The sequence below is a fragment of the Sciurus carolinensis genome, chromosome 11, assembly GCF_902686445.1.
Source record: "Sciurus carolinensis chromosome 11, mSciCar1.2, whole genome shotgun sequence".
Classification (NCBI taxonomy): domain Eukaryota; kingdom Metazoa; phylum Chordata; class Mammalia; order Rodentia; family Sciuridae; genus Sciurus; species Sciurus carolinensis.
The window spans coordinates 74,479,626-74,506,844 of record NC_062223.1 but is presented as its reverse complement, the minus strand read 5'-3'; the positions used below and the strand labels follow the sequence as shown (position 1 = coordinate 74,506,844).

General features: G+C 37.7%; 1 protein-coding gene, 1 non-coding gene and 1 pseudogene across 6 annotated transcripts in view; 2 read left to right on the top strand and 1 right to left on the bottom strand.

The window, feature by feature from the left end:
- Positions 1–27,219, top strand: part of Stim1 (stromal interaction molecule 1) — a 221,846-nt gene that overhangs the window by 49,746 nt on the left and 144,881 nt on the right. The gene's annotated exons all lie outside the window — the stretch shown is intronic.
- Positions 3,873–11,780, bottom strand: LOC124958365 (methionine adenosyltransferase 2 subunit beta-like; annotated as a pseudogene).
- On the top strand, positions 12,888–12,992 carry LOC124960793 (U6 spliceosomal RNA). The gene has a single exon (XR_007104123.1). It is a non-coding gene; the product is annotated as a U6 spliceosomal RNA (small nuclear RNA).

Here is a 27,219-nt window from a genome sequence, read left to right as displayed (position 1 = left end):
TCTAATGATGTAAATAGGTATCTTAGAGTCTAAAAGCAGGGGCCATGCCAGGTAGTGATCTTTGGAGTTCGTCCCGGTTCTCCCAGATCTCTGTTTCCTGTGATCATCCCTTTCTGGTCCTAATAAAGGGCTAGACTTCCAGGAGGCTTTAATTTTGTCACAGAGATTGTCGAGGTTATTTATTCATTTATTTTTGATGCTGGGGATTTAACCCAGGGGTACTTTCCCTTTGAGCTACACATACCCAGCCCTTTTTATTTTTTATTTTGAGAAAGGGTCTCACTAAGTTGCCAAGGACCTCACTGAATTGCTGAGGCCAGCCTTGAATTGTGATCCTTTTGACTCAGCTTCCATAGCTGCTGGGAAGGCATGAGCCACTGTGCCTGACTACTGAGGTTATTTTATTACACCTCAGAGTCTTTAGAACTTCCTCTGTCACTGCTATTAGAGTTAAGTACTCAGTATCACTAATAGGGACTCTGGGTTTCTCCTGGCCAATAACTTGGACTGAATTAGTTGCTCCAACCTGGTGGTGAGGATTTACCTGAAGTTTTAAGCTTGAACGGATATGTATTTAAGTGTATTTTCTAGTGTGACTTCTTTCCTTATTAGCGAGGTCAACTAGATGTAGTAGTTTCCTGATTTTGCTTCTGGAAGGTGTTTGAGCAGTGAGATTGGATCCTACCCTTAGGACTTTCATTTTTTCTAGGTATTGGGCCAGAAGTCTAAACCTCCATGAAATACTCTGAACATGTACAACACTAACTTGAACTCTAAACTTATAAAATCATCAACTTTGGTAAGACTTGGGTCCCCTGGGACCTACCAGGAAATCACAAGAAACTCTGAGCTGCTTCTAAACAGACAGTTAATAATATTGACTTTTATGATTAAAAATCAAATTTATATGGGGTACTTAATGTGTCAGATACATTTATGGTTTTAATTCTCACAATAGCCAGTTCTATAGATGTTGTTATTCTCATTTTATAAATGAAGAATCTAAAGTCACATATCTAGTAGCTGGTGGAAGTAAGACTCATATCTAGTTAGAAATTTCTTTTCTTTCATTCTTTCTTTTGTGTGTGTGTGTGTGTGTGTGTGTGTGTGTACAGGGAATGGACCCCAGGACTTCACTCATGCTAGACAAGCTCTTTACCACTGATCTACATCCTCAGCCTTAATTAGAAATTTCATTTTCTAATTCTAAGGCCTATGTTTTCAACCACTGCTATATGCTGCCTCTCCAGTGGCCTTGATACATACTTTTATTTTGGTGGACTAGGCTGCTTCATTGGGTGGAATAAGATGTGGTTATTTGCTATTTCTTTTTAGCACTTGAAAATGTTATGTTTTGGAATGCTTGTTGAGTGTTAGGCATACCTAGGTACCACAGATACTAATTTAATTAATATTTTATTTATTCAATTAAAAGGGTACCTATTCATTCTTTCCTTTTTTCTTTCTTTCTTCCTTTCTTTTTTTCTTTTGTGGTACTGGGCACTGAACCCAGGGGTGTTCTACCATTGAACTATTTCCCCAGTCCTTTTTATTTTGAGACAGTTTCTCTCTAATTTGCCTGCAGTGGCTTTGAACTTGCAATCCTCCTGCCTCAGTCTCCTGAGTTTCTGGGATTCTGGGTGTGCACCACCATGCCCAATTACCCTATTCATTCTTCAAGATATCTGATATCTTTCAATTATCTTCTCTGTGAAAGTTTGACTTTTCATGCCTATTTAGGTTGTTCATTTTCTCTTTTGTGCTATTTTGTAATTAGCATAGCCCTTCACTATTACCATTTTACTTTAATGGTATCCTTCTACCAGATTTTGAATTGCTAGAGGGAAGGGATTGATTAATCTTAATTCTTTTAAATGCCAGCATTATATGTTTATTATTCATTATTCATGAGTGATTGAAAGATTTATAAGATTTAAAAGGTTTATAAGATTTAAAAGATCTGTTATAACCACACATATGAAGCATCACAGCAACATAGAGTAAAAAGAACAGTTATATATTTATATTTAAAAACACACATAAACTGCAAATTAGTACAACTACTCTGGAAAGCAGTATGATGATTCTTTACAAAACTTGGAAATGAACATTATATGACCCAGCTATCCCACTTGTTGGTATTTATCCAAAAGTACTAAAATTGGCATACTATAGTGGTAAATCCACTTTAATGTTTATAGCAGCACAGTTCACAATAGCCAAATTATGGAATCCAGATGCCTGTCAGTAGATGAATAGATCAAGAAAATGTGGCATACATACACAATGGAGTTTAATTCAGCCATAAAGAAAAATGAAATAATAGCATTTTTCAGTAAATGGTTGGAAATGGAGAACATCATGGTAAGTAAAATAAGTCAGACTTAAAAAAAAAAATCAAGGTTTGAATGTTTTCTCACATATGTGGAAGCTAGAACAAAATAAAGGAAAAAGGTGGTGGTGGTGGGGGGGATTAGAGATCATAAATACATAGGGAAGATCAGTGGAGTAGGAGGAGAATGAGAGGGAGGGAGGTAGGACGTGAAAGGGGATAAAATATGAAATGAATTTAACAGAATCATGTTATATGCATATATAAATGTACCAGAGGAAATTTTTCATCATTTATTCAAAAATAAATAAATGAAAGGAAGATCAGTAGAGTAGAGGAAGGAGAATAGGGGAGGGAAGTGGGAAGTAGGGAGGAGGAGATTGAAATAAAATTCCTTGCCTGTGTGATTTTTGTCAAAATGAACCCAACTGGACTGGAGTTGTAGCTCAGTGGTACAGCGCTTTCCTAGCACGTGTGAGGCACTGTGTTCAATCCTCAGCACTGTGTAAAAAATAAATAAATAAAATAAAGGTATTGTGTCTATTGGTAACTAAAAAAAATTTTTTTTAAATGAACCCAACCACTATGTATAACTATAATGCTATAATAAAGAGAAATAAATTGCTTTAAAGACTAAAAAAATTAAAGAGTAAAAAATAAAAGTCTGGAAAAAAATACACATACACACATTCTCTCAAGTGGTTATCATACACTGCTAGGAAAGCAGGAGGCATCAAACTTGTAGATGGTCCCACATATATATATAACATGTTGAAGTATCTCAAGCATAAAATCTGTACTTAAATTGCAAAAATAAAGTTTCTTCAAATATTTTGATCTGAGCTCAAGCAGATAATGAACACCAATGATTTTTGTATGTTTTTTTAATTTAAAAAATTTTTGGACATAAGGGATTGAACCCAGGATGCTTTATCACACAGTTTCATCCCAGTCCTTTTTATTTTTAATTTTGAGACAGGGTCTCACTAAGTTGCTGAGAGTAGCTTTGAACTTGCAATCCTCCTGCCTTAGCCTCTTGAGCCTCTGGGATTACAGACATGCTTCACCGTGCCTGGCATTGCACACATTTTAAAACAATCAATATACAAGAGTCAACAACCACAAAAACAAAACAAAACGAAACTACAACAAACAAAAACAAAACCCTAAAACAACAATGAAACACCCCCCCAGAAAGCACCCTGAAAATATGGCAGTTGTAGGAATGAACAATGCATTTCATTCAAAATAAGATTATAGCAGATGTTTCATTCTGATTCTCAGATATTTAAGAATCAAAATTTACTTTATTCAAACCACAAGTTAAGACAAAACAAAATGATAAACAAAAATCATTACGGCAAACAGAGCCTCATTGTCTTATAGTTTCTTTAGACAGTTTCCCTAGTACAAGATCATCATTTGCCTTAGAGATTGTTAAGAGTTCGAATTAAAGAGTACCTTACAAAATGATTTCCTTTTTTCTTTAAAAAGTGCCACATATTATACTTTTCATTTTAAAAAACCCTTGATACATAAATTAATTGAAGACTGTTTGTCTTCATCTCTTGTCAATGAGAAAAGACTGGAGTGATTCTTTGATTCCAATTCAAAATGGTGTTCATTGACCAATGCCCAAGGCCTCTATAATTTAGAGCAGCTGAGATGAGCATTTCATGGATATTGTGCTCCTATGACTGAGCCGTCAGTAAAGGTCTTAAGTGACTGCTGTAGAGGTTGAAGGCTCTACAATTGCACATGTCATTTTGTACTTAGACAACTTTCAGAGCAGTGAAAGTTTCCCTTAATTGTCAGGTCCAGCCTTCTCTGCCACCTGCTGACATACAGTGCCCCCCATCTTTGACATATATGGAAAACCTCTGCTGCCAGTAGTGTTTAATGACTGCTGAATTGCACTTCAACAAACATGACTGTCACAGTACTTTCTTCAAACTTTTCAATTTCCCCTATGTGGAATAGGGATTCTTAAAACAGCAGCTCCTAAATGATTTTCCAGGTCTGCCTTTTCTCCTTTTTTTTTTTTTTTTTTTTTTTTACCATTCTAATTTAGGGAACTTGGTGTGTCTTCCTTCTTATAAGGTGATTTAGTTCATCAAATACATAATCTAAGCTATTATAGATGTGAAATGCTCCAACTGTAGATGCTTCCTTAGCTAAAATCCCAAAAGCATCCATATTGAATGGCAACATCTGGCGGATTCTCTACAATATCTGGCTTCTCTGCTCTACAGTGTACTGTAACATGAAGCTGAGAATCATGAATGTGTGATCAACTGCATTTGAAACCAATACATTAACCTGTTCAAATATTGGTCTTTCTCTTCTAAAACCACAACCAAAAGCATGCCAGTTAATCTACTGAAATTCTTTGTATACAGTTCTGCCAAGAAGTCCAGTGGCAACAATAATCAGAACCCACCTACTGGGGATGTTTACTGTCTCTTCCACCAGCCAGCTGCTCCCTGGAACAAAGTGGATGGAGAATTCTTTCTCTATCCCACTATGCTCACTGTCATGCCACTACTGCTGCAGTCACCATATCCCCAAGACTGATTAATCTTTATTTCATTTAAAAAAAGTATTGAGTTATGCCATATATATAATAAAATTAATCAAATGCCTGATCAATTTTTACCAATGTGTATGCCCATGTAATAACCACCCGAATCAAGATACAGATTTAGCCAGGCATGGTGGTGCTCACCTGTATGGCTCAGGAGGGCTGAGGCAGGAGGATTTTAAGTTCAAAGCCAGCCTCAGCAACTTAGTGTGGGGCCCTCTGTCTTAAAATAAAAAATAAAAAAAGGGGCTGGGAATATGACTCAGTGGTTAAATGGCCCTGGGTTTTAAGTACCAAACAAACAAAAAACAAACCAAAATATCCCCCCCACATTTCTGCATTCCCAGAGTCTCTAACAGAGAGGTCTGAAACTTTTTCTGTGAAAAGCCAAACAGTAAGATTTCAAACTTAAGGGGTCCACACAGCAAGTTTTAGCAGAAAAGCAGTCATAGAAAATACATAAACGGATGCATATCTGTGTTGTAGTAAAACTTTATTTATAAAAATAGGTGGTGTGCTGGATTTGAAATTAGGGCCACAGTTTGCTAACTCCTCATCTAGCCTAGTATTCAAGGACAAAGTAGAAATTTGGTAAATGTTTGTAGAGTTATAGACAAAGACTTGATCTCAGAAACCCTTTTCTTAATTTTTTAGCAGTGGGGCAGTTTATAACTTCAGGATAGGCTGGCGCTTCTTGGAGCAGGTTGCCTTTTGACAAGTTATGTTCACAGGGAATAAAAATATCAATTCTTGTAATACTCTCTTAATTTTGGTGTCCTGTGATCTTTGGAACCTTAGGAATCCATGAAAGCAGTCAAGGGGTATGTTTGTGTGAATCCTCTGAGAACTGGACTTTTATATCTCATTTATTATATCCATAGTGCCTAGTTAGCATGGATGAACAGGGATACTTAATAAATATTTGTTTACGAATCAGTAAGTGAGTTTAAGTTCCTTTCAGAATTTTAATAAGCATAATGGAAATTGTACATTTACATACAATGAAAGTGTCTTTGCTTTTGGTTACAATTATATTAGTTCTGTGTGTACACTAATTTGCTTGCGCTGATTGGTTCTTTGACTGGAAGTTGATGGCATCACAGGACATAAACCTGTCCAGTGAGTGAATGACCTTGGCCACAAGTATAAAGCCAAAATAAGCAACAGTTAGCAAGGCTAAATACTTGAATATCTACATGTTTACTTTTACTTTATTGCTCATTAGCAATATTAGCTCAAACATGTTATGAAGCTTGGATAATTGTATATAGTTGGTTAAAATCTGGATCAACATTTTGAGAAGAAAAAGTAGTGATAATAAACACAGCTGGAAAGGTTGAATTATTTCTCAATAAGTGTACTTTGTTTATAGACAAAACCCTTCAAAACATAAGGGGCTATGAAAGAAGGTAATCTAAGTGTTGATAAAAGGATAGGTCTCACTATTTCAGAGTCAGGAACAGGCAGTTAAACTCTGTCACTAACACTGACAGAATTTTGAAATAAATAGAACTTATAGTCTATGTATAATCATTTTAAGGTAGCTCTTTTGCTGTGTTTATAAACCCACAAACACATAACATTTTCCATTTTTGTTGAGGATAAGTACCTGCAAATTTTTTGTCCTGTTACCCCATTTTCTAATTAATGTCCATGCAGGTTATATCATTGGTATGCTTTACAAAATTATTCAGTCTAAATAGACTTCTTACAAAGACATATTAGATCATGGACTTACAACTGCATTATTTGTTGTGGTGCAGTTGACTAAGAGGAAAATTGTCATAATAGAATCAGTATTGAGGAATATGAAATCTTTGGATGACCCTATAGAAGAGCTGTTTATTTGCAATTAGACTGACAAAATTCAGACTGTACTGAATATATATAACTGATATATATATGTATATGCATGCAACATGTAACTATGTATACATATATAATATACATAAGTATATTAATAGCTATATTTGTATGTATATGTGTATATATGTATGCATATATATATACACATATATATGTATTCAGCCATTTCCCCCCAATAGTTGACCTTTGTCATATGTACCCTTTATTTATATCTTTTAATCTTTTTGGATGGTGATTTAGAGACATGTATCCTCGGTTGGCCATGCATCCAGGGATTGCCCACTGAGTGAATCTTAATTCCTGCTGCTTCTCATGTCTTTACAGAATATTTATGTGTATTTGATGAAGATTGGAAGGGATTGGCGTGAAAGGTAGGAATGGTAGGGTGAAGGTTGACTAATATTACTGTCATGAATAAAAGACAAATGCTCTCCTAATTGGTCCTAATGATGGTCACATATACTTTTAGAACATAAAAAGCTTTCAGTCTCTTATCTGATCCTCTTTGCTATTCTGGGAGGTAGTCCTATTTGCACAAGAGTAAGATGAAGCTCTAAGGGTAACTTCTGTAACAAATTAACTGCTATTAAGGCAGCACAGCCAAGATTGTAATCCAGTTTCTGTTACCCAGGATCTGCATTTCTTCCATTGCAGCAGTGACTCTTAAGCTTTTTTCAGGTGTCCTTGGGTTTCCCAGAGGTGCCTCAGGAATCATTGTGGGAGGGGTGAGTCATTGCATAAGAATTTTAGGCTCCTCTGATGTGTCTCAATTGTAGTCCTTTCACAATTAGCTTTTTGGAGGTGCTGGGGATCAAACCAAAAGCTGTACCTCTGAGTTACATAGCCAGTTTCTAATTTTTTTTTGTTTTTTTTTTTTGGTACTGCGGATTGAACCTAGGAGCACTTAAACCACTGAGCCACATCCCTGCCCCTTTTTATTTTTTATTTTGAGACAGAGCCTTGCTAAGTTGCTTAGAGCCTAAGTTGATGAGGCTAGCTTTGAACTTGGAATCTTCCTGCCTCAGCCTCCCAAAATTGCTAGGATTACAGGTGTGCACCACCATGCCTGACCAGCTTCTAATACTTTAACTTTAAAATTTTTTATTATGGAAATTTTAAACATAAAAATAGTGAGGTATAATATATATAATGAACCCCCCCCCATGCCTATTACTCATTATCTACAGTAATTTCACTACTCTTGTTTCATCTTTATTCTTCCACCCTCTTGGATTATTTTGAAGCAAATTGCATTTGTAAACATTTCAGATATTATATATCTCCAAATGAACTGTCTTTGAAAAGATAACCAGGATATCGTTATCATGCTAAACAACCAATAATTCCTTAATATTCTCAACTAGTGGTTTTATTTTAAATTTCCTGTAATTACTATGATTTTTTTTTTTAATTTATTTGTGTGGGAATTAAATCTGGGGCCTTTTAAATGCTGGGCAAGTGCTCTATGAGCTGTACCTCCAAGTGATACTTTTGCAGAATTGGTTTGTTTTTATCAATATCCCAAGAAGGTCTATACATTGCTTGATCTAAATCTTGAGTTGTATCAAGATTTCTCCCACTTCTTTTTCCTTGAATTTTATATAGAAAAAAGTGGATCATTTGTCTTGAAGCCTTTTCCGGATTTTGCTGATTGTCTCCTTATGGTGTCATTTAAGACATTCTGATATCCTCTGTGTTTTCTGTAAATTGGTAGTTTGATCCTGAGGCTTGATCAGATTTAGGTTTAATCCCCCCCCCTTTCTTTCTTCTCTAACCATATCAGTCTGATTTTCTCTTTTTTTGTGAGGTTAAAATAAATGAGTAGGGTTAGAGGTTGTCAATTTGATGTGTTCTTTAAAATATTTCCTGTCAGCTTTCGCCTAATGATTTTGGGAGCCATTGATGTTTATTACCTCTGTTATTTCATTAGAGACCTAATTCAATATTGAGACTCCTAATTAGATTTAATTGAGCTGTATTTCAAAAAGATGGTACCATTGTTTAAAAACAAGTTTCGCAAACTATGGGATTGTAGCTGTTCTTGTAATAGCAACATTTATTATAGGAACCAGGAACTGTGAAGTGTGGACAGTGACTATAACTAACATTTAAGACTTTTCAATTCTTTTTTTTTTTTTTAATACTAAGAATTGAACCCAGGGCCTTATGCATGTTAGGCAAGTACTCTCCCATTGAGCTATATCCCCAGCAATGTAAGACTTTTTAAACCTTTTTTACTTGCTCATGTTTGTTGTTTTTGGTTTATAGTTAAACCCCTGCAACAAAAAAGATGGGTGGCTCTTACCCCAGAGCTAGGGCTGGAGGAGAGGGAGGGCCAAGGGTTGAATTGGGAGTTCTGCTTTAATGAGTAAAGGAAGTGGTTAAGTCCCTGAGGCCTATGCACTTGAAGAAGAGCCTGAAAGTGGCCTTGGGGCCATCTAAGATCAGATATTCTTAGCTGAGCATGGGAGGACCAGTCCCTTTTCTTTCTTTTTTTTTTTTTTTTTTTTTTTTTTTTTTTTGTGGTGCTGGGGATTGAACCCAGGGCCTTGTGCTTGCAAGGCAAGCACTCTACCGACTGAGCTATATCCTCAGTCCCCCAGTTCCTTTTCTTTACCTCTAGTTCCAAATGTAAGAGGGTTTTTTCCTCTGTCCAGAGGGCCTGACTAATTAGGGTTCAGTTGTGTCACACCTGGGATGTTCCAGACCCGGATTCCTAGTAGCTGTGTTTAGGGCATATTCTTTTGAATCCTGAATTGCTAATCTTAGGACAAAGAGTGAAGGGCTCCTTGTTTTTCACCCTGTTCTAAGGAAAACCAAGAACAGGAACCTCTTAGCAATAGCTTACACTGATCCTTGGCCAGTAGTACCTTACGTCACTCTGGCCAAGAGAAGAGCTGCTGTGGAGCACTTAGTGTTCTCTAGCCTTTGCAGAGGTCACAGGCAGACAGGGAAGGGAAGCAAAGCCTTAATTAGCTAGGGACTCCTGGAGCATGGCCACTTGGCAGTGTCTTACTTTAGCTCCTTGGTGGGATTGGCTCCTCCTTGTGACATTGCAAATACTCCCTCCCTTTATAACTGCTAGACCTTTGAGAAATTAGTCTTCTTCCTTGAGCTTCCAGACACTGTGCATTGTGGTCAGGGATGATTTTTAAGCCAGAGAAGTGGAATGACAGTTTCTTCCTTTTTTTTTTTCCCCCAAAAGCAAAAAGTTTTATTTAAAGGCTAGGGAATGACCGGTTCTTTCCTCTGTTTAGTATTATTCAGCCACTTGAGCATGTTTTACTTCTTTTATTCTGAATTAGCAGTTCTGTGAGTTGTAGATAAGGAAACTGAACCCAGAGAGGAGAAGTTCTGAACTAAGGTTATAGTATTAGGCTCTGGATTCCTAGACTAGTGTTCTTTTGTTTTTTAGTTTCATTTATCAGTATATGTAGAAGGAGAAGGAAGAAGAATGGTAAATAAAACAGTGATTTTTATGCACCAAGTACTACAAAAGATACTTAGTTTTTCACAACATGATATGGTTATATTAAAAAAAATTCCATTATAATTTATTTATGTAAAATGATTTAATATTACAAAGCTAAATCTGTATCCAGGAAACTGATTCGCCCCCCACCCCCCAAAAAATTTTTTTTTTTTGCTTTAGTTATCTAAGACCATTGCAAGATATATAGAGCAAAGTGATTCATCAGGTATGTGGTCACAATTTTAATCACTATTTTGATAATAGGGTAGCTGAGCCTCAGAGAGGTTAAGTGGCTTTTCCAAGATACAGAGCTGTAAAGTGGCTGAACGTGACTTCAGGTCTAAATACATTTGACTTTAAAGTCTGTGTCTTTCCTTCATTTTTCTATATTCCTTGATAGTTGTTTATTCTAAAAGAAAAATTTTGATTAAGCCACAGATGCAGTGTTAGATACAAGAGACATAGGAAGTGTAAGATTTAGTAGTTCTTGTCTTATGGAATTCATAATTTGGTGATGTTGAAAGTAGTTGGGAGTGAGCACAGAGAATAAAATGCTCTGGAGAAGGTAGTATCCTATTATACTGCTGTTAGATATATCATGTTATGATAGAAGGAATGGAGTATAGACATAGTGGGATAAGAGGATAGTGGGGGCTTAGGGGCCACCTAATTTTGATGGTGGGGGAAGTTGTCAAGTTAGTCTTCCCAGAGAAGTTGTATCTCAGCTAGTGATAAAAGTGCATGGGTCCTGGGTCAGACTGCATAGGTCCTATTGCTTTGCTAACTGTAATATTTTGGGCGAGTTATTTAACCTCTTTGAACCTATTCATCTACAATAATCTGTAATGTGGAGATAATCATACTACCAATCTCATAGGGCTTTTTGATGATTAATATGAGGTAATCTTATGTTGAACATTTAGCAGATTATTAGCACATAATAAGCTCTTATTAAATGTTAACCATAATGATTGTTATTGTCTAACCTGTGTTTCTCCCATACCCAACTCAAGTGGGGACAAAGGAAGTTAGGCCTTCTTAGGGTTTCTTAAATTCATTTGTCAGTAAGGAGGGGATTTAGTCTAAGTAATTTCAAAATACTCCTTTCAGGCTTAAGATTCTGTCAAAGGAAAATCTGCTAAGTTAATTGTTTCCAAGAGGATAGCTGTCAAGTGAATTTGTATCTGGTGGTAACCCACTCTGGCTTGAGCTTCCTAAAGTCATACTTCAGCAGCTCTTGGAAATGCTGTATCTGATAATGACCCCTTTCTCCTCTCTTACCTCTTCATTCGATAGGTTGGAAGCTATGCCCCTATAAAACTAAGAGTACAAGCAGGGAACTGTCTTCTCCCTTGGTAATTGTAGGTGGCCCAGAAGCAGTTTGGGGTGGTGATGGTGAGGTGAGATTTCATTTACTATTTCAGTCTTACATGATCTGGGTTCCAGTTCTCACTGCTATTAACCAGTCGTATGGCTTTGAGTAAGATCTTTCTCCTCCCTCCTTTCCTTCCATCCATCTGTCCATCCATCTTTGGTAGTACTTGCTACTATGATAGAGGGGATGGGAACATAGAGAGAGGGATAGAGGACAATGGAATCTCAGGAGGCTGAGGCAGGAGGATTGCAAGTTCAGGGTTGGGCTCAGCAGTGTAGCAAGACCCTGTCCCAAAATAAGAATTAAAAAGGGTTAGGGTGTTGCTCAGTGGTAGAGCATGTCTGTGTTCAATCCCCAGTAGTGGGGGAAAAAATGAAGAGGTTGGGTTAGATTGGTTATATCCAGTTAATACTTATTAAACATTTACTATGATCTAGTTACTGTTCTATGATAATGGGAATGTATTGATGGAAAATCAGATACTGCCTCATGGAATTAAGTCTAGGAGAGATGATTAGGTGATATGAGCATGGACGTATATGTTATAGTTTAAAACCTTAGTAGTTGAGGGAAGGCAGACATTTGTATGAGTCACAGTAGTCTAGTAGGCTTCATAGAGATGGTGTGACTTCATTAGTCTCTAAACTCTGCTTAATGTTTATATAATGCAGAAGCTCCATAGGCATTTGGATTGTGAAAATAACTTGAAAGTAGTTGGGAGTGGGCACAGAGAATAAAATGCTCTGGAGAAGGTGGTATCCTATTATACTGCTGTTAGATATATCATCAGCTATGGGACATTATAGCAGGAGCTATTTTCTGGGAAGCTGAAGTTAGCATTGTCAGAGGGAGAATTTGCAACTAAGGACAGAGGAGGAAAATGAGCAGATGCTCATTGGTGTTGTGGGTAGGGGCAAAGGATCATAAAGGAAGTCAGAAACTAAAAGGATTGGGAGCTGGTAGATAGTGGAAAGTGAACTGGGACAGGGCAACAGTTTCTTTCCAGGCTATGAATGACAGAGAGTCTTGAAACCTGAATAAGCTTGTATATAATTTACTGAGTTCTTACCACGTAGCAGGCACTATTCTAAGCATTTTTAATGTTAAGCTTATTTAACCTTTATTATTAGCTTATTTAATCTACATATCAACCCTATGAGGGTAGGTACCATTATCTTACTATTTACCAGAAGAGAAAACTGAAGCTCAGAGAACTTAGATAAATTGCTCAAACTCACATGGTTAATAAGTGGTGGAGTATTTGCTTTGGCAGCACAAAAAACTAAAAATTGAAGTGATACAGAAAAGATTAGCATGGCCCCTGTGTAAAAATGATACTCAAATTTGTGAACCATGCCATTAAAAAAAGAAAAAAAAGTGGTGGAGTTGGGATTCAAGCCTAAGTGATAAGTTCTCAGTCTTTGCTCTTAATTACTGTGTTATACCATTTTAAGCAGAGAGAAGTTATTGCAGATTTCTGCCTAGTGTAAAAGCTTGTTGTAAATAGTGTGGGACAGGGCATTTTCCCTGGGGGCAAATTGAAATCAAGAATATCAGTCACAGACTGTTGAATATGCTTTTGAAAGTGTTTAAAGGTCTTGGAGTTATTTTACAAATTCCTTCCTGAGATGTATCTGGCAGTTGCCAATCCTCCCTGTAGTCACAGCTCATTTTATAAATCATTTTCCAAAGAATTTTAATCTTAAGGAAGCTCTCCTCTCTTTATTGAACAGGCTGTTCCAGGCAGTGGGGCCCCAGGAATCAGGTTAGGAATAGCTCCTTTGGGGTCAGAGTCCAAGCAGCATCTGGAGGCATTTGCAAGAAGGGAAGTTAAACCCAGTGATACTTCCTGCTGCTTTTAGATTTTGCTCTCCTGATACAGTGGGGAGTATTTCTTGTTAAGATTTTAAGTCAGTCTGGTTGCTCATCCTGAGATCTGGGCAAGTGGCAAGGATTGTGAAAAACAGTTTCTGTCCATGAGCAACCCACAGATGACCAAGAAGATAAGCAAGTACCCACAATACAGTGTTACAAATGCTACAATAGAGGAACATAGAAAATGTACGAGGAGAGAAAGGAAGATCAAAATGTCTAAGAGAGTCAGAGAAGGTATCAAAGCTGTTTAAAACTTGATTTTCAAGGATGACCAATAGTATGTCAGGCAGATGACCCTGGAAGGTGATTTTGGTAGTATAAGTGTAGAAGAGCATGGCATATTCAGGGAATGGTGAGTTGTTCCTTGAGCTGGAGTTTTGGGGTGCTTGGAGGAAGTGGCACAAAGACGAAATTGAGTATATGGGAGGGCCAGATCCTGAATGATCTTGTATTTCATAGCAAAGAACTGAGATCCTATTAGAGTTGAGCTTTACTATAGATATTTAAGATGGAGATAATACGTTAAGAGTAGTGTAGGGCTGGGGAGATAGCTCAGTTGGTAGAGTGCTTGCCTTGTAAGCACAGGGCTCTGGGTTCGACCCCCAGCACTGCAAAAAAAAAAAAAAAAAAAAGAAAGAGTAGTGTAGTAAAATGAACCTCCCTTATACTCTGCTTAGGATGGAGAGATTAAAACTAGAGTCAGGGAAGTTAGCCAAAAGACTGTTGGAATAGCAGATGAGAAGGCTGGAACGAGGGTCATGGCAGTTGACTTAACTTGTATAGCTGAAGGGTGAAGGAGAAAGTGTTGGGTGACTGGGTATTACGGTGATGCTATTAATACATGGAATACAAGGAGAGCTAATTTAGGAAAGTTAATGTTTTTGTTTTGTTTTGTTTTTATTATTGGTATTGAGGATTGAAACCCAGTGGCACTCTCTATCTGAACCACATCTTCAGCCCTTTTTACTTTTTCTTTTAAAACAGGGTCTAAGTTGCCCAGGCTGGCTTCAAACTTATGAGCCTCCTGTCTTAGCCTCCCTAGTCACTGGAATTACAGGCATGTGCCACTGTGCCTGACAGTTTTTGAGATGCTTATGGGTGACATTCAGGAGAAAATATCTGTTACTTGAGGGAGAATATGAGTTTGGGAGCTTCTAAGAGAGGAAGGAATATAGGTAGGGGAATGATAACATCTAAGTGATAGTAGTAGCTGAGATAGAAGTAGATAGATCATAGAAGTAGATGAGATCACCTGAGTAAAATCTATAAAATGGGAAAAAGAATGGGGTTGAGAATAGAGCCCAAGGAACTGTCATATATGCAGAGTTGTATGGAGTTAGGAGTCCTAATTAGGAGTGATCAGAGAGGTAGTTCTGAGAAAGTTTTATCTGGGAAGCCAAGAATGAAGAGAGCTTCTAAAAGAGAGCAATAGTGTCTGTTGCAGCAGAGAACAAGTAGGATGAGCCTGAAATGAGGCTAATGAGTCATTGGTGACCTTGGTGATAACAGTTTCAGTGGAAGGGTGGGGACGGAAGCTAGACTACTGTGGCTTAGGGAGTGAGTATGAGGTGAGGATGTAGAGGCAACAAAAGACTCTTGTTTGAGAAATATAGTGGTAGGGGAAAGAAGGAAAGAGGTTTTTATTTTGAAGAAGAGGCAGGAGAGATAAGTTCACAGATTTTATTTTTTCAAGTTGGCAAAGTGGAGTGGAGATCTGAATAGGTAAACATTGAGTGGAGGAGAGTTGGAAAATGTAACCAGTGCAGGGGGTGAGATGCAAGGAGGGAGGGGGGAAATACTGGGAATTGAAATAGGATAAATTACATTGTTTATATTGTTATATTGTGTGCATGTGCAAATATGTAACAATAAATACCATTATGTGCAACTGTAATGCACCAAAAAAATGTGGAAAGAGGAAAAAAAGAAAAATGTAGCCAATGAAGGTGCCATAACTCTTAGAATATTAGACATTATTGTGGGAGTCCTGATCTGCGCCTCTCTGCTGAAATCTGTAGTTACTAAGGTATGTTATACACAAGGGAGACCTATCTTTAATAATAAGTAATAATAGTATTCTTTATCGGATAACCTCTGCATGCCAGGCATTTTCTAGGTACATCTGACCACATTAGGTACATTGCTAACGTTCACCACAGCTCCCAAAAGTAAGCATTGTCACCGTTTGCAGAAATAGATGAAGGAAGAAATATTCAGCTAATTAATGGTGGAGCCAGAATTTCAGTCAGGTCTGCAGAATTCCAAGGTGTGCTCCTCCTCCTTTTTTTTTTTTTTCCTGGTATCAGTGGTGACAGGGGGAGGGGGTTACCAGGGCACTTAACCACCCCACTTTTTTTTTTTTTTAAGTTTTAATTTTGAGGGGCTGGGGAGATAGCTCACTCGGTAGAGTGCTTGCCTTGCAAGCACAAGGCCCTGGGTTCCATCCCTAGCACCCCCAAAAAAAAAAAAAAAAGTTTTAATTTTGAGACAGGGTCTCCTTAAGTTGCCTAGGGTCTTGTTAAGTTACTGAGGCTGGCTTTAAATTTGTGATCCTCCTGCCTCAGCTGCCCTAGTTGCTGGGATTATAGGTGCACACCACCACATATTTACTCAATACAAGGTAAGGAACTGTGTTTTACTCATCTCTCTGTCCCCAGCACCTGGCACATGACCTGACTAAATGTTCTGAATAAATTTATTATGGAGTCACTTAATCTCTTTGTCTCTTAAATAAGAGAGTTGGATATTATGATTTCTAAAAATATTTCTAGTTCTAAAATGTATTATTGTTCTATGAGCTTATTATGTTTTTTTTTTTTTTTTTTTTTTTTTTGTACTGGGTATTGAATCCAAGGGTGCTTTACCACTGAGCTGCATCCCAGCCCTCTTTTTTTTCCTTCTTCTTATTAATTTTTTTATTTTTGAGCCAGGGTCTCATTAAGTTGCTTAGGACTTGATAAATTGCTGAGACTGACCTTGAACTTGGGATCCTCCTACCTCAGCCTCCTGAGTTGCTGAAATTATGGGTGTGTACCAACATGCCTGGCCTTATTCTGCTTTAGTTTAAAAATTAAAAGTACTGTCAGTTATATATACTATTTTACTACCTTATAAGGATGTTGTGGTCCCTTGTTTGTAAGCTATATGAGGACAGTATTTGTTCCTGTTCACTGCTGTAGTGCTATTGCTTAACACAGTGCTAGGCATGTAATAGGGGCTCAATAAGAATTTGTTGGGTAAACTAGCTATGGTGGCATATACCTGTAATCTCAGCAGCTTGGGAGGAAGGCAGGAGAATCACAGGTTCAAGGCCAGTCTCAGCAACTTAGCAAGGTCATAAGCAACTTAGTAAGGCCTTGTCTTAAAATAAAAAATAAAAAGGATTGTGGTTATGACTTAGTGATAAAGTGACTCTGTGTTCAATCCTCAGTAAAACTCCTCCCCCCAAAGCATTTGTTGAACAAATGAATGACTGAATGCTTTGCCATCCATAAGATAACAATTCTGTAAGATAGGTACAATTAGCCCCATCTTATGGATAAGAAAATTGAGGCTCAAAGGTTATAGAACTAGTAAATGACTAAGAGAAAGAGGATTCAAACCCAATTCTAAAATTCTTGCATTTACCACTAACAGTATAGTACCTTCACTTAACTGATGTTTTAATTATAAATTTGAAAGGAAGGGTATGAGGAAGAAAGCAAGAACAGAAAAAAGTAATTGTAATACCATTTGCTATTCATGGGGAACTTTATTTATTGAAAATCTCATAGCATTTAAAGGCCACTTTCATAGTTTTGGCATATATTTGTTGACAACTCTTGGATTTGTGTCTCTAGTTCAGACTTCTGAGTTTTGGATTTGTGTGTCTGACTTCATTGACATTAAGAATTTAGATATCTAATTTTTGTCAAACCTAAAAATACAAACTTGTGAGCGCGCGCGTGCGCGCACACACACACACACACACAGAGAATTTAGATATCTAATAGACATTTTATTTTATTCATTATTTATTTTTCTTTTTTTGGTAGTGCTGGGATTGAACCCAGGGATGCTTTACCACTGAACTATACCCCTAGTCCTTTTTTATTTTGAGACAGCATCTTGCTGACTTGCCACCCTCCTGCTTCAGCATCCCCAGTTGCTGGGATTACAGGTGTGCACCACTGCACCCAGCTTGTAATAGGCATTTTAAATTTAAAGTTCACACTTCAGGGGTTCTGGAGTTGTGGCTTAGTTGTAGAGCATTTGCCTAGCATTTACGAGGCCCTAGATTCAATTCTCAGCACCACATATAAATAAATTAATTAATAAAGGTCCATTGACAAGTAAAAAAAAATTAAAAAAAGTTCATACTTCAACAAACACCATTGGTATTGGTATCAAAAATTCAGATACTTTTTATTACTTCTGCTTCTTCCACCCTAATCTGAGCTACCACTGTCTCTTGCCTGGTAAGAAAATAACCTCCCAACTGGTTTTCCTGCTTTTGCTGTTGCCTACTTATAGTTTGTTCTAAGTAGAACAATTAGAGTGATCCTTTCAAAATGTAAATCCAATTCAGGTAGCTTTTTTGTTTAAAATCATTCAGTGACTTTATGGAACTCTCAGAGAAAAAGCCAAAGTCCTTAGTGTTCTATAAGTCATATATGACTTGGCTTCTCTTATGCTTCTTTTCTCTCCATCTGCTCACCCTGCCCCATTGGCTTTCTCACTATTCTTTGAAAAAGACAAATATTTTCTTGCCTCAGGGCCTTTGCATTTGTACTTCCTTCTTTCCCTAACTTTTTGCTTAGTTCATTGCCTTATTTCCCTCAGCTGTTTTGGTCAAATGTTTCCTTCTCAGTGAGACCTTCTCCATTCTATTTAAAATATCTACTTCTCCCCTATAAGACACCACAACCTCTTTCTTTTTATTCTCCACAGCATCTATCATCATCTGACATATTTATTTTCCAGGCCTTTCATCTCTGCCTGCTGCCCACCTTAGTTCCTGAAGAGCAGGGATTTTTGTCCATTACTAAATCCTCAGTGTCTAGAATAGTGACTGGCATATAGCATATACCTAGTAAATGTTGAGTGAATGAACAAATGAATGAAAACCTATGGGCCAGTTATATCTGTAGATCCTTTTTTTTTTGGTGTATATGGGGGACTGGGGATTAAACCCAGTGGTGCTTAACTACTGAATCACATCCCTAGCCATTTTTGTATTTTATTTAGAGACAGGGTCTCACTGAGTTGCTTAGGGCTTCGTTAAGTTGCTGAGGGTGGCTTGGAATGCTTGATCCTCCTGCCTCAGCTTCCTAAGATGCTGGGATTACAGGTGGGCCCACTGCCTGGCTTACTTATAGATTCTTTATGTATGTTTTTTTACTTTTCTTCATGATCATGCTGCAGGATACCACTATTAATTCCCATTTTACAAAAAGGGAAGGTCATTTGCCCAAGATTTCATGACTAGAAAATTGTAAAACCTAGGTCTGTTCTACTTAATACATTGTCAAGGTCAAATAAAATGTTACTGAGGGATGGCATTGAAATATTATTGCTTTGCTGCTGAATGAAGTATCTAAGACAGAGGCCTACAAACATGAAGAAAGCCAAAGTCTGAATGTCCTGAATTGGAATTTGCTCATTTATTCACTTGGGAACTTACTGATATCTGTGACACTACTGCATCTAGAAACTTTAGACACACCTGGAAAAGGCCTGTGTATGATAGCTTCTGTGTACCATTTGATGCACATTTGGCTTGTATACATAGAAAGTCAGTGAAGTTTGATTGGGAATTTTTTCTTCCCTCCCTGAGAGAGACCTTCATTCCTTAGTTTGGGATAGTATTAGAGTTACTTTGGACCAGTTGCTTCATTTCATTATTCTTTCTTGGGCTAATGTCAGCCAAGGCCAAAGTACAAACCATCCCCAGGGTATGCTAGGGTATGGCATAGTGATTGGGGAGGCCAAAACCAACTATTCACAAAGTAAGATGAAACAGTATAATATCCAGGTAAAATGGGGCTCGTTCCAATGCTGTTCTAACACAGGTATGTCACCTGCCAGAAGAGCTGAGGTAGGAGGATCAAGAGTTCACCCCCCACCCCATAACTGGAGTATGGATATACTATATCTCTTTCTTCAGTTCCTGGTACCACTAACTTTGAGGTAAGAGGCCTGGTGAAGCCCTATGTTTATAAAAGGTCTAGACAGACAGAGAGCAGAAGCAGATATATTAAGGGTAAGACTGTTCTCAGTAACATGGCAGAAGTAGAAGAGTAAGAGACAGGAAAAAGTCATTCTGTGGTATTATATGGAAAAGACATATCCAGAGAATAGTGGATAGTTAAGTGTGGTTCAGAATAGTCCACAGGGTGAAATGAGGTTGGACTCAAAGGTCTGAGGAAATAATGAAAAGAGGATGAAAATTTTTCCCACGATAAGCTTGCAAGAAATATATATGGAGTAATAATAGAGGAGAGGGGAAAAAGTAGCATGTTTGATCAGTCATGAGTAGAGGGGAAGCATAATGAAAGAATTTTAGGTCAATATGTTTGGGAGATGAGGTTAGGGAAACAAGCGTTGCCAGATGATAGTGAGCCCTGTATGTCTTGTTAAGGATTTGAAACTTTATTCTTTGGACAATGCAAAAACGTCAAAAAGTGTTAAATATGGAATAGATTTATTAAACTTTGCTTCTGGTCATGACCTGTTTTACCAGGGGAACTGAGGTCAAGAAAGTTTAGAAAAGAGTATGGCAGCTGGGTGCAGTGGTGCATGCCTGTAATCCTGGTGCTTGGGAGACTGAGGCAGGAGGATTGCAAATTCAAAGTCAGCCTTAGAAATTTAAGCAAGGGCCTAAGTAACTTGGTGAGATCCTTCTCAAAATAAAAAATAAAAAGGGATAGGGATGTGGCTCAGTGTTTAAGAGCCCCTGGGTTCAATCCCTACTACCCGCCTCCAAAAAAAAAAAAAAGTCAGAAGTGTCTGTCATATGAGTTTGACATGAGTTTGAGCAGAGGTGCCTGGGGACTGGATGAAGCCTGCTCTTAGTGAAAGTAACAGGTGCTTTCCTGGGTTCTGATGAAAAACCAAGAACCTCTAGCCTGGTGCAATGACATGCCTGAAATTCCTAGTTGGAAAGCTGAGGCAGGAGATCACTTGATCCCAGGAATTTGAAACTAGCCTATGCAACACAGAGAGATCCTGTCTCAAAAAGATCTGAAAATAAATGAACTAGGAATCTCAGTGACTGGGCACAGTGGCACATGCCTGTAATCCCAGCAGCTTGGGAGGCTGAGGCAGGAGAATTCTAAGTTCAAAGCCAGCCTCAGCAATTTAGTGAGGCCCTAAGCAATTCAGTGAGACACCCTGTCTCTAAATAAAGTACAAAAAAGGACTGGGGATATGGCTCAGTGGTTGAGTGCCCCTGGGTTCATTCCCCAGAATCGGGGAAAAAAAAAAAAAATCTCAATGAGTGCACAGTATTTGAATGTTCTATATGCTACTGGATTGTACATTTTAAGATGGTTTATTTTATGTCATTTGAATTTCGCCTCAATAAAAAAGATAAGAAATAAAAACAAAACTAAGAAGTTCATCCTGCTTGAGAATTGTAGGCATGAACCTGGGGTTGCTTTACTGCCTTGCTCTGCAAAGGCCTAGTTAAGGTGGCATTGGTGAGTTAAGGATAGGAGTAGGTGTAGCAGCAGGGATGAGAATCCAAAGTATGTCTGCTTTTTGTTCATCCTTCTAAACTGCTGCTAGACTCATCTTTATAACAAGTCAATCTACCCATGGCCACCCCTGCTCAGAAGTTTCTGTTGCTGTTCCATTCCTCACAGATGATATAATCTAAGTTTCTCAACTTGATGTTCTTGGCATTCCATGATCTGGGTTCTACATATTGTCTTTTCAGCCAACAGCTCTCTTTTTCTATGTTTTTGTTCATGCTTTCTTTCCTTTTTCTTGGAATGTCTTCCAACCTTTTTCTACCTACTAAACCCAGCTCCAGTGTCTGATCTCCCTGCGCATAGGTAGGCAGGCACTTCCTATACAACTTTATATGTCTCTTGGTTAATTACTTGCTACATTGTGATAGTTTTGTGTATAATTGCCATACAAGAAGTTTTTTCCTCAAAATGGCCATACTACCAAAAGTTCTATACAGATTCATGCAATTCCAATTAAAATCCCAATGATGTACCTTACAGAAATAGAGCAAGCAATTATGAAATTCATCTGGAAGAATAAAAAACCCAGAATAGCTAAAGCAATCCTTGGCAGAAAGAGTGAAGCAGGGGGTATCGCAATACCAGATCTTCAACTCTACTACAAAGCAATAGTAACAAAAACGGCATGGTATTGGTACCAAAATAGAAAGGTGGATCAATGGTACAGAATAGAGGACACGAATACAAACCCAAATAAATACATTTTCTCATACTAGACAAAGGGGCCAAAAATATGCAATGGAGAAAAGATAGCCTCTTCAACAAATGGTGCTGGGAGAATTGGAAATCCATATGCAACAGAATGAAACTAAACCCATATCTCTCACCATGCATGAAACTAAACTCAAAATGGATTAAGGACCCCGGAATCAGACCAGAGACCTTGCATCTTATAGAAGAAAAAGTAGGTCCAGAGCTTCAACATGTCGGCTTAGGACCAGACTTCCTCAACAGGACTCCCATAGCACAAGAAATAAAAGCAAGAATTAATAACTGGGATAGAATCAAACTAAATAGCTTTCTCTCAGCAAAGGAAACTATCAGCAATGCAAAGAAAGAGCCTACAGAGTGGGAGAAAATCTTTGCCAATCATACTTCAGATAGAGCACTAATCTCCAGAATCTATAAAGAACTCAAAAAGCTCTACACCAAGAATGCAAAGAATCCAATCGACAAATGGGCTAAGGAAATGAATAGACACTTCACAGAAGAAGATCTACAAGCAATCACCGAAATATGGAAAAATGTTCAACATCTCTAGTAATAAGAGAAATGCAAATCAAAACCACCCTAAGATTCCATCTCACCCCAATTAGAATGGCGATTATCAAGAATACAAGCAACAACAGGTGTTGGCGAGGATGTGGGGAGAAAGGTACACTCATACATTGCTGGTGGGGCTGCAAATTAGTGCAGCCACTCTGGAAAGCAGTGTGGAGACTCCTTAGAAAACTTGGAATGGAACCACCATTTGACCCAGCTATCCCACTCCTTGGCCTATACCCAAAGGACTTAAAATCAGCATATTACAGAGATACAACCACATCAATATTCATAGCTGCTCAGTTCACAATAGCCAGATTGTGGAACCAACCTAGATGTCCTTCAATTGATGAATGGATAAAGAAACTGTGGTATATATATACAATGGAATATTACTCAGCCATAAAGAATGATAAAATTATGGCATTTGCAGGCAAATGGATGAAACTGGAGAATATCATGCTAAGTGAGATAAGCCAATCTCAAAAAACCAAAGGACAAATGATATCGCTAATAAGTGCATGATGACACATAATGGGGGGTGGGAGGGGTTAGTGTTAGGGTTAGAGTTAGGGTTAAGGAGGGGGGCAAGAATGGAGGAAGGAAGGACTGTATAGAGGGAAAAGAGGGGTGGGAGGGGTGGGGGGAAGGGAAAAAATAACAGAATGAATCAAACAACATTACCCTATGTAAATTTATGATTACACAAATGGTATGCCTTTACGCCATGTACAAAACAGAGAAACAACATGTATCCCATTTGTTTACAATAAAAAAAAAAAAAAAAAGAAGTTTTTTCCCCCGCCCATGTTTTTTATGGGTACATTGTAGTTGTACATACTGACGGGCTTTGTTTTTGTATATTCTTACATGAACACAATGCACAAATTAGCAATATAATTTGGTAAATATCACTCCCCAGCACTTCCCCCAGTTTGGAAGTTTTTTAAAGACAGAGATACTGCTTTATTTTTTTCTGTACCCCTATCCTAGTGTTACATAGAGACAGATCTTGTTTTTATTTTTTGCTTTTTTGTTTTTTTAGTAGTAACTTTTATTTCTATTATAATTAGTCACAAAATGCACGTAAATGGGCTATGTTGTTTTTGATCAATATAGCAAGGCAAACAGGGCATCTGCCTGTAACCATCTTTTGTTCCTTTTGGGGGAGTTGCTGGGGATCAAACCCAGGGCCTTGCACATGATAGGTAAGTACTCTACCACTGAAGATATACCCCTAGCCCACCTGTCTTTGTTTTTTATTTTTATTTATTTATTTATTTATTTTTTAAATTTTCTTTTATCCCTACATTAACCAGCAGGTTCCACTGAATAGTTATTGCATACCTCAGGGTAGTGGGACTTGGGAATAAATCCTTTGTTAATAAAACAAAAATACCTGGAGTATGAAAGGCTGTTAATTGTCTTTGTCAATATTGACCCTCCCTCTCTTCCTTCCTTCTTTCTTTCCTCTCCCCACCTTCCTTTATTGGTACTAGGGATTGAACCCAGGATTGTTGTACCATTAAGTTTATATCCCAGCCCTTTCCATATTTTTATGGAAATTTTATGGTATTGCTAAGTTGCCCAGGATGGCCTGGAACTTGGAAACTTCCTGCCTCAGTTTCCTGAGTCACTGGGATTATAGGTGTGTGCCACTACATCTGCTCAATCTTTCTTTTAATGATAGAATACCTGAGTTTTAGCAGGGCACATAACTGCTCAGTCTTCTTTGCAACTAAGTGACCAATGTCTAAGCTTTGACTAGTGGAATCTTAAGTGAAGTTTGTGTACCACTTGTAGGTTAGTACTTAAAAAGAGTAAGTGCTTCTATTATCCTTTTTTCTGATACTTGGGAGATGATGAGAGCTACTACACTTTTTTTGGTCTCAAAGATGGAAGTCTCATGTTTAGCAAGGGCAAAAATTACCACTCTCAGTCCCAGAGTGCTCACCATTGAACTATTATATCAGAGAAATAAATTTGTTTGAGTTAATCTACTGTATTTAGGGGTCTTAGTTATAACTGCTTTACCTGCACACTAACTAATACACTGAAGCAGTAGGTTTCTGGTATCAAGTTGCGTCTTGCTGCTTGCTGTTCCTGGGTAATGTTTAGTTAAACTATTAATTGATTTTCTAACCATTTCTTACCTTACATTGCTTCTTAGCCTTAATTCCTGATGCCCAGGTGATTTTCTTAATTTTCTCATTCATTCATTTATTCTGGGAATTGAACCCACAGGTGCTTTACCCCACTGAGTTATATCCCCAGACTTCTTTATTTTGAGACAGGGTCTTGCTAATTTGCCAAGGCTGGCCTCGAACTTGCTGTCCTCTTGCCTCAGTCTCCCGAGTCTCTGGAATTACAGGCATGCTCCATCATACCTGGCTCTCTCATATAGTAATTTTTTTTTTTTTTATTGAGGTGAAATTCACATAATATAAAATTAATTATTTGAAATTTAACAGTTTGGAGCTGGGCGCCGTGGTACACACACATAATCCCAGTTACTTGGGAAACTGAAGCAGGAGGATCTAAAGTATGAGGCCTGCCTGCCTTGGTGACTTAGCAAGATCCTGTCTCAAAATAAAAAAATAAAAAAAGTCTGGGGATATAACTCAGTGGTAGAGTACTCCTGGATTCAGTCCCTAGTACTATAAAAAACAAAAAGAGAGAAAAAGAAATTGAAAAATTCAGTGGCATTTAGTAAAATACACTCTTATATAACTGCCTTGTCTAGTTACAAAATATTTCCATCACTCCAAAGGATTAAACCCCCCTCCCCTTTTTTTAGTAGTTTCTGCCCATTCTCTACTCCACCTGGCAACTACTAATAGGGTTTACCTATTCTGGATATTTCATATTGATGAAATCAAACTTTTTGTGACCTTTTGTGTTTGACTTTTTAAATTCAGCATGGTATTTTGAAATTCATTTACATTGTAACGTGTTAGTACTTCATTTCTATTTTTTTGATAGTAAAATATATAAAACATAAAATTTTATATTTTAATAGTTTATAAGTATACAATTCAGTGGCAATAATTACATTCACAGTGTTATGCAACTATCACCACTATTTCCAAAAGTTTTTCATCATCCCAAACAGAAACTCTGTACCTGTTAAGCAACAACTTGCCATTTTCTCCTCCCCCTAGCCCTTGTTAACCTCTAATCTACTACCCCAGTCCCTACTACTGGGGATTGAAAACGGGGGTGGGGGGGGAAGGGGGGAGGGGGAAGGGTGCTCTTACCACTCAGCTATATTCCTATCTTTTTTAATTTTTTATTTTGAGATGGAATTTTGCTCAATTGCCCAGGTAGGCCTTGAACTTTTGATCCTCTTGTCTGAGGCTCCCAAGTTGCTGGGATTATAGGTGTACAACATCATGCTCAGTTCTAATCTATTTTCTGTCTCTGTGAATTTGCCTATTCAAGATATTTATATAAGTGGAATCTCAATATTTGCCCTTTTATGTCTTATTTATTTCTCTTGGCATAATGTTTTCAAGGTTCAACCACATTGTCACATGCATCAGAAAACTGCTCCTGTTTATTGCTGAATTATATGTGTGTGCACATGCACACCTCACAGTTTGTTTATCCATTCACCTATTGATGGACACTTGGACTATTTCCACCTTTTGGCTTTGTGAAGAGTGCTGCTCTGGACATGCTTGTACGTGTGCTTCTTTGATTATCTGTTTTCAGTTCTTTTGGATATATGCCTAGAAATGGAATCATGAGGTCATATGGTAACTCTGTTTAAGTTAACTCTATGTTTTAAGTTTTTGAGGAACTAACAAATCCTTTTCCATAGTGGCGATACCATTTACATTCTCATCAGCAACATATAATGGTTCCAGTTTTTCTACATTCTTTGCCAACATTTGTTATTTTTCTTTTCTTTGTTTCTAATTATATCTATCCTAGTAGGTGTGATGTGGTATCTCATTATGGTTTGATATGTATTTCCCTAAGGACTATTGATGTTGATATCTTTCCAAATGCTTGTTGGTTGTCTGTCTTCTTTGGAGAAATGTCTAGTCAAGTCCTTTGTCCATTTAAAATCAGATTATTTGTATTTTTGTTGAGTTGTTAAAAATCCTTTATATATTCTGGATACTGTACCCTTATCATGTGTATAATTTACAGATATTCTCTCCTATAGTTCTACTGTTCACTTTCTTGTTAATGTCCTTTGATGCATAGTAGTTTTTATTTATTTCTATTTTTGTGGTTGTGGGGATCAGACTCATGGCCTTGCACATACTTGGCAAGTGCTCTACCACTGAGTTGCACCCCTAGTCTGTAAATTTTTTTGCAGGTGATTGAACCCGGGGACTTTGCCACTGAGCTATATCCCCAGCTATATCCCCAGCTATTTTACTTTAAGACAGGGTCTTGCTAAGTTGCTTAGGGCCTCTCTGAGTTACTGAAGCTGGGCTTGAACTTATAATGCTCCTGTCTGTCCAAGCTGTTGAAATTGTAGGTGTGTGCCACTGTGCCGAGCCCCAGCCTATAATTTCTGTGAAGTCCAATTTACCTGTTTTATTCTTCTCATGTTTTTGGTGTCATATCTAAGAATCTGTTGTCAAAGCCGAGGTCATTAAAATTTATGCTTGTGTTTTCCTCCAAGAGTTTTAAGGTTTTAGTTCTTATATTTAAGTCATTGATCCATTGGAGTTTATTTTTATATGTCTCATATACTTTTGTTTT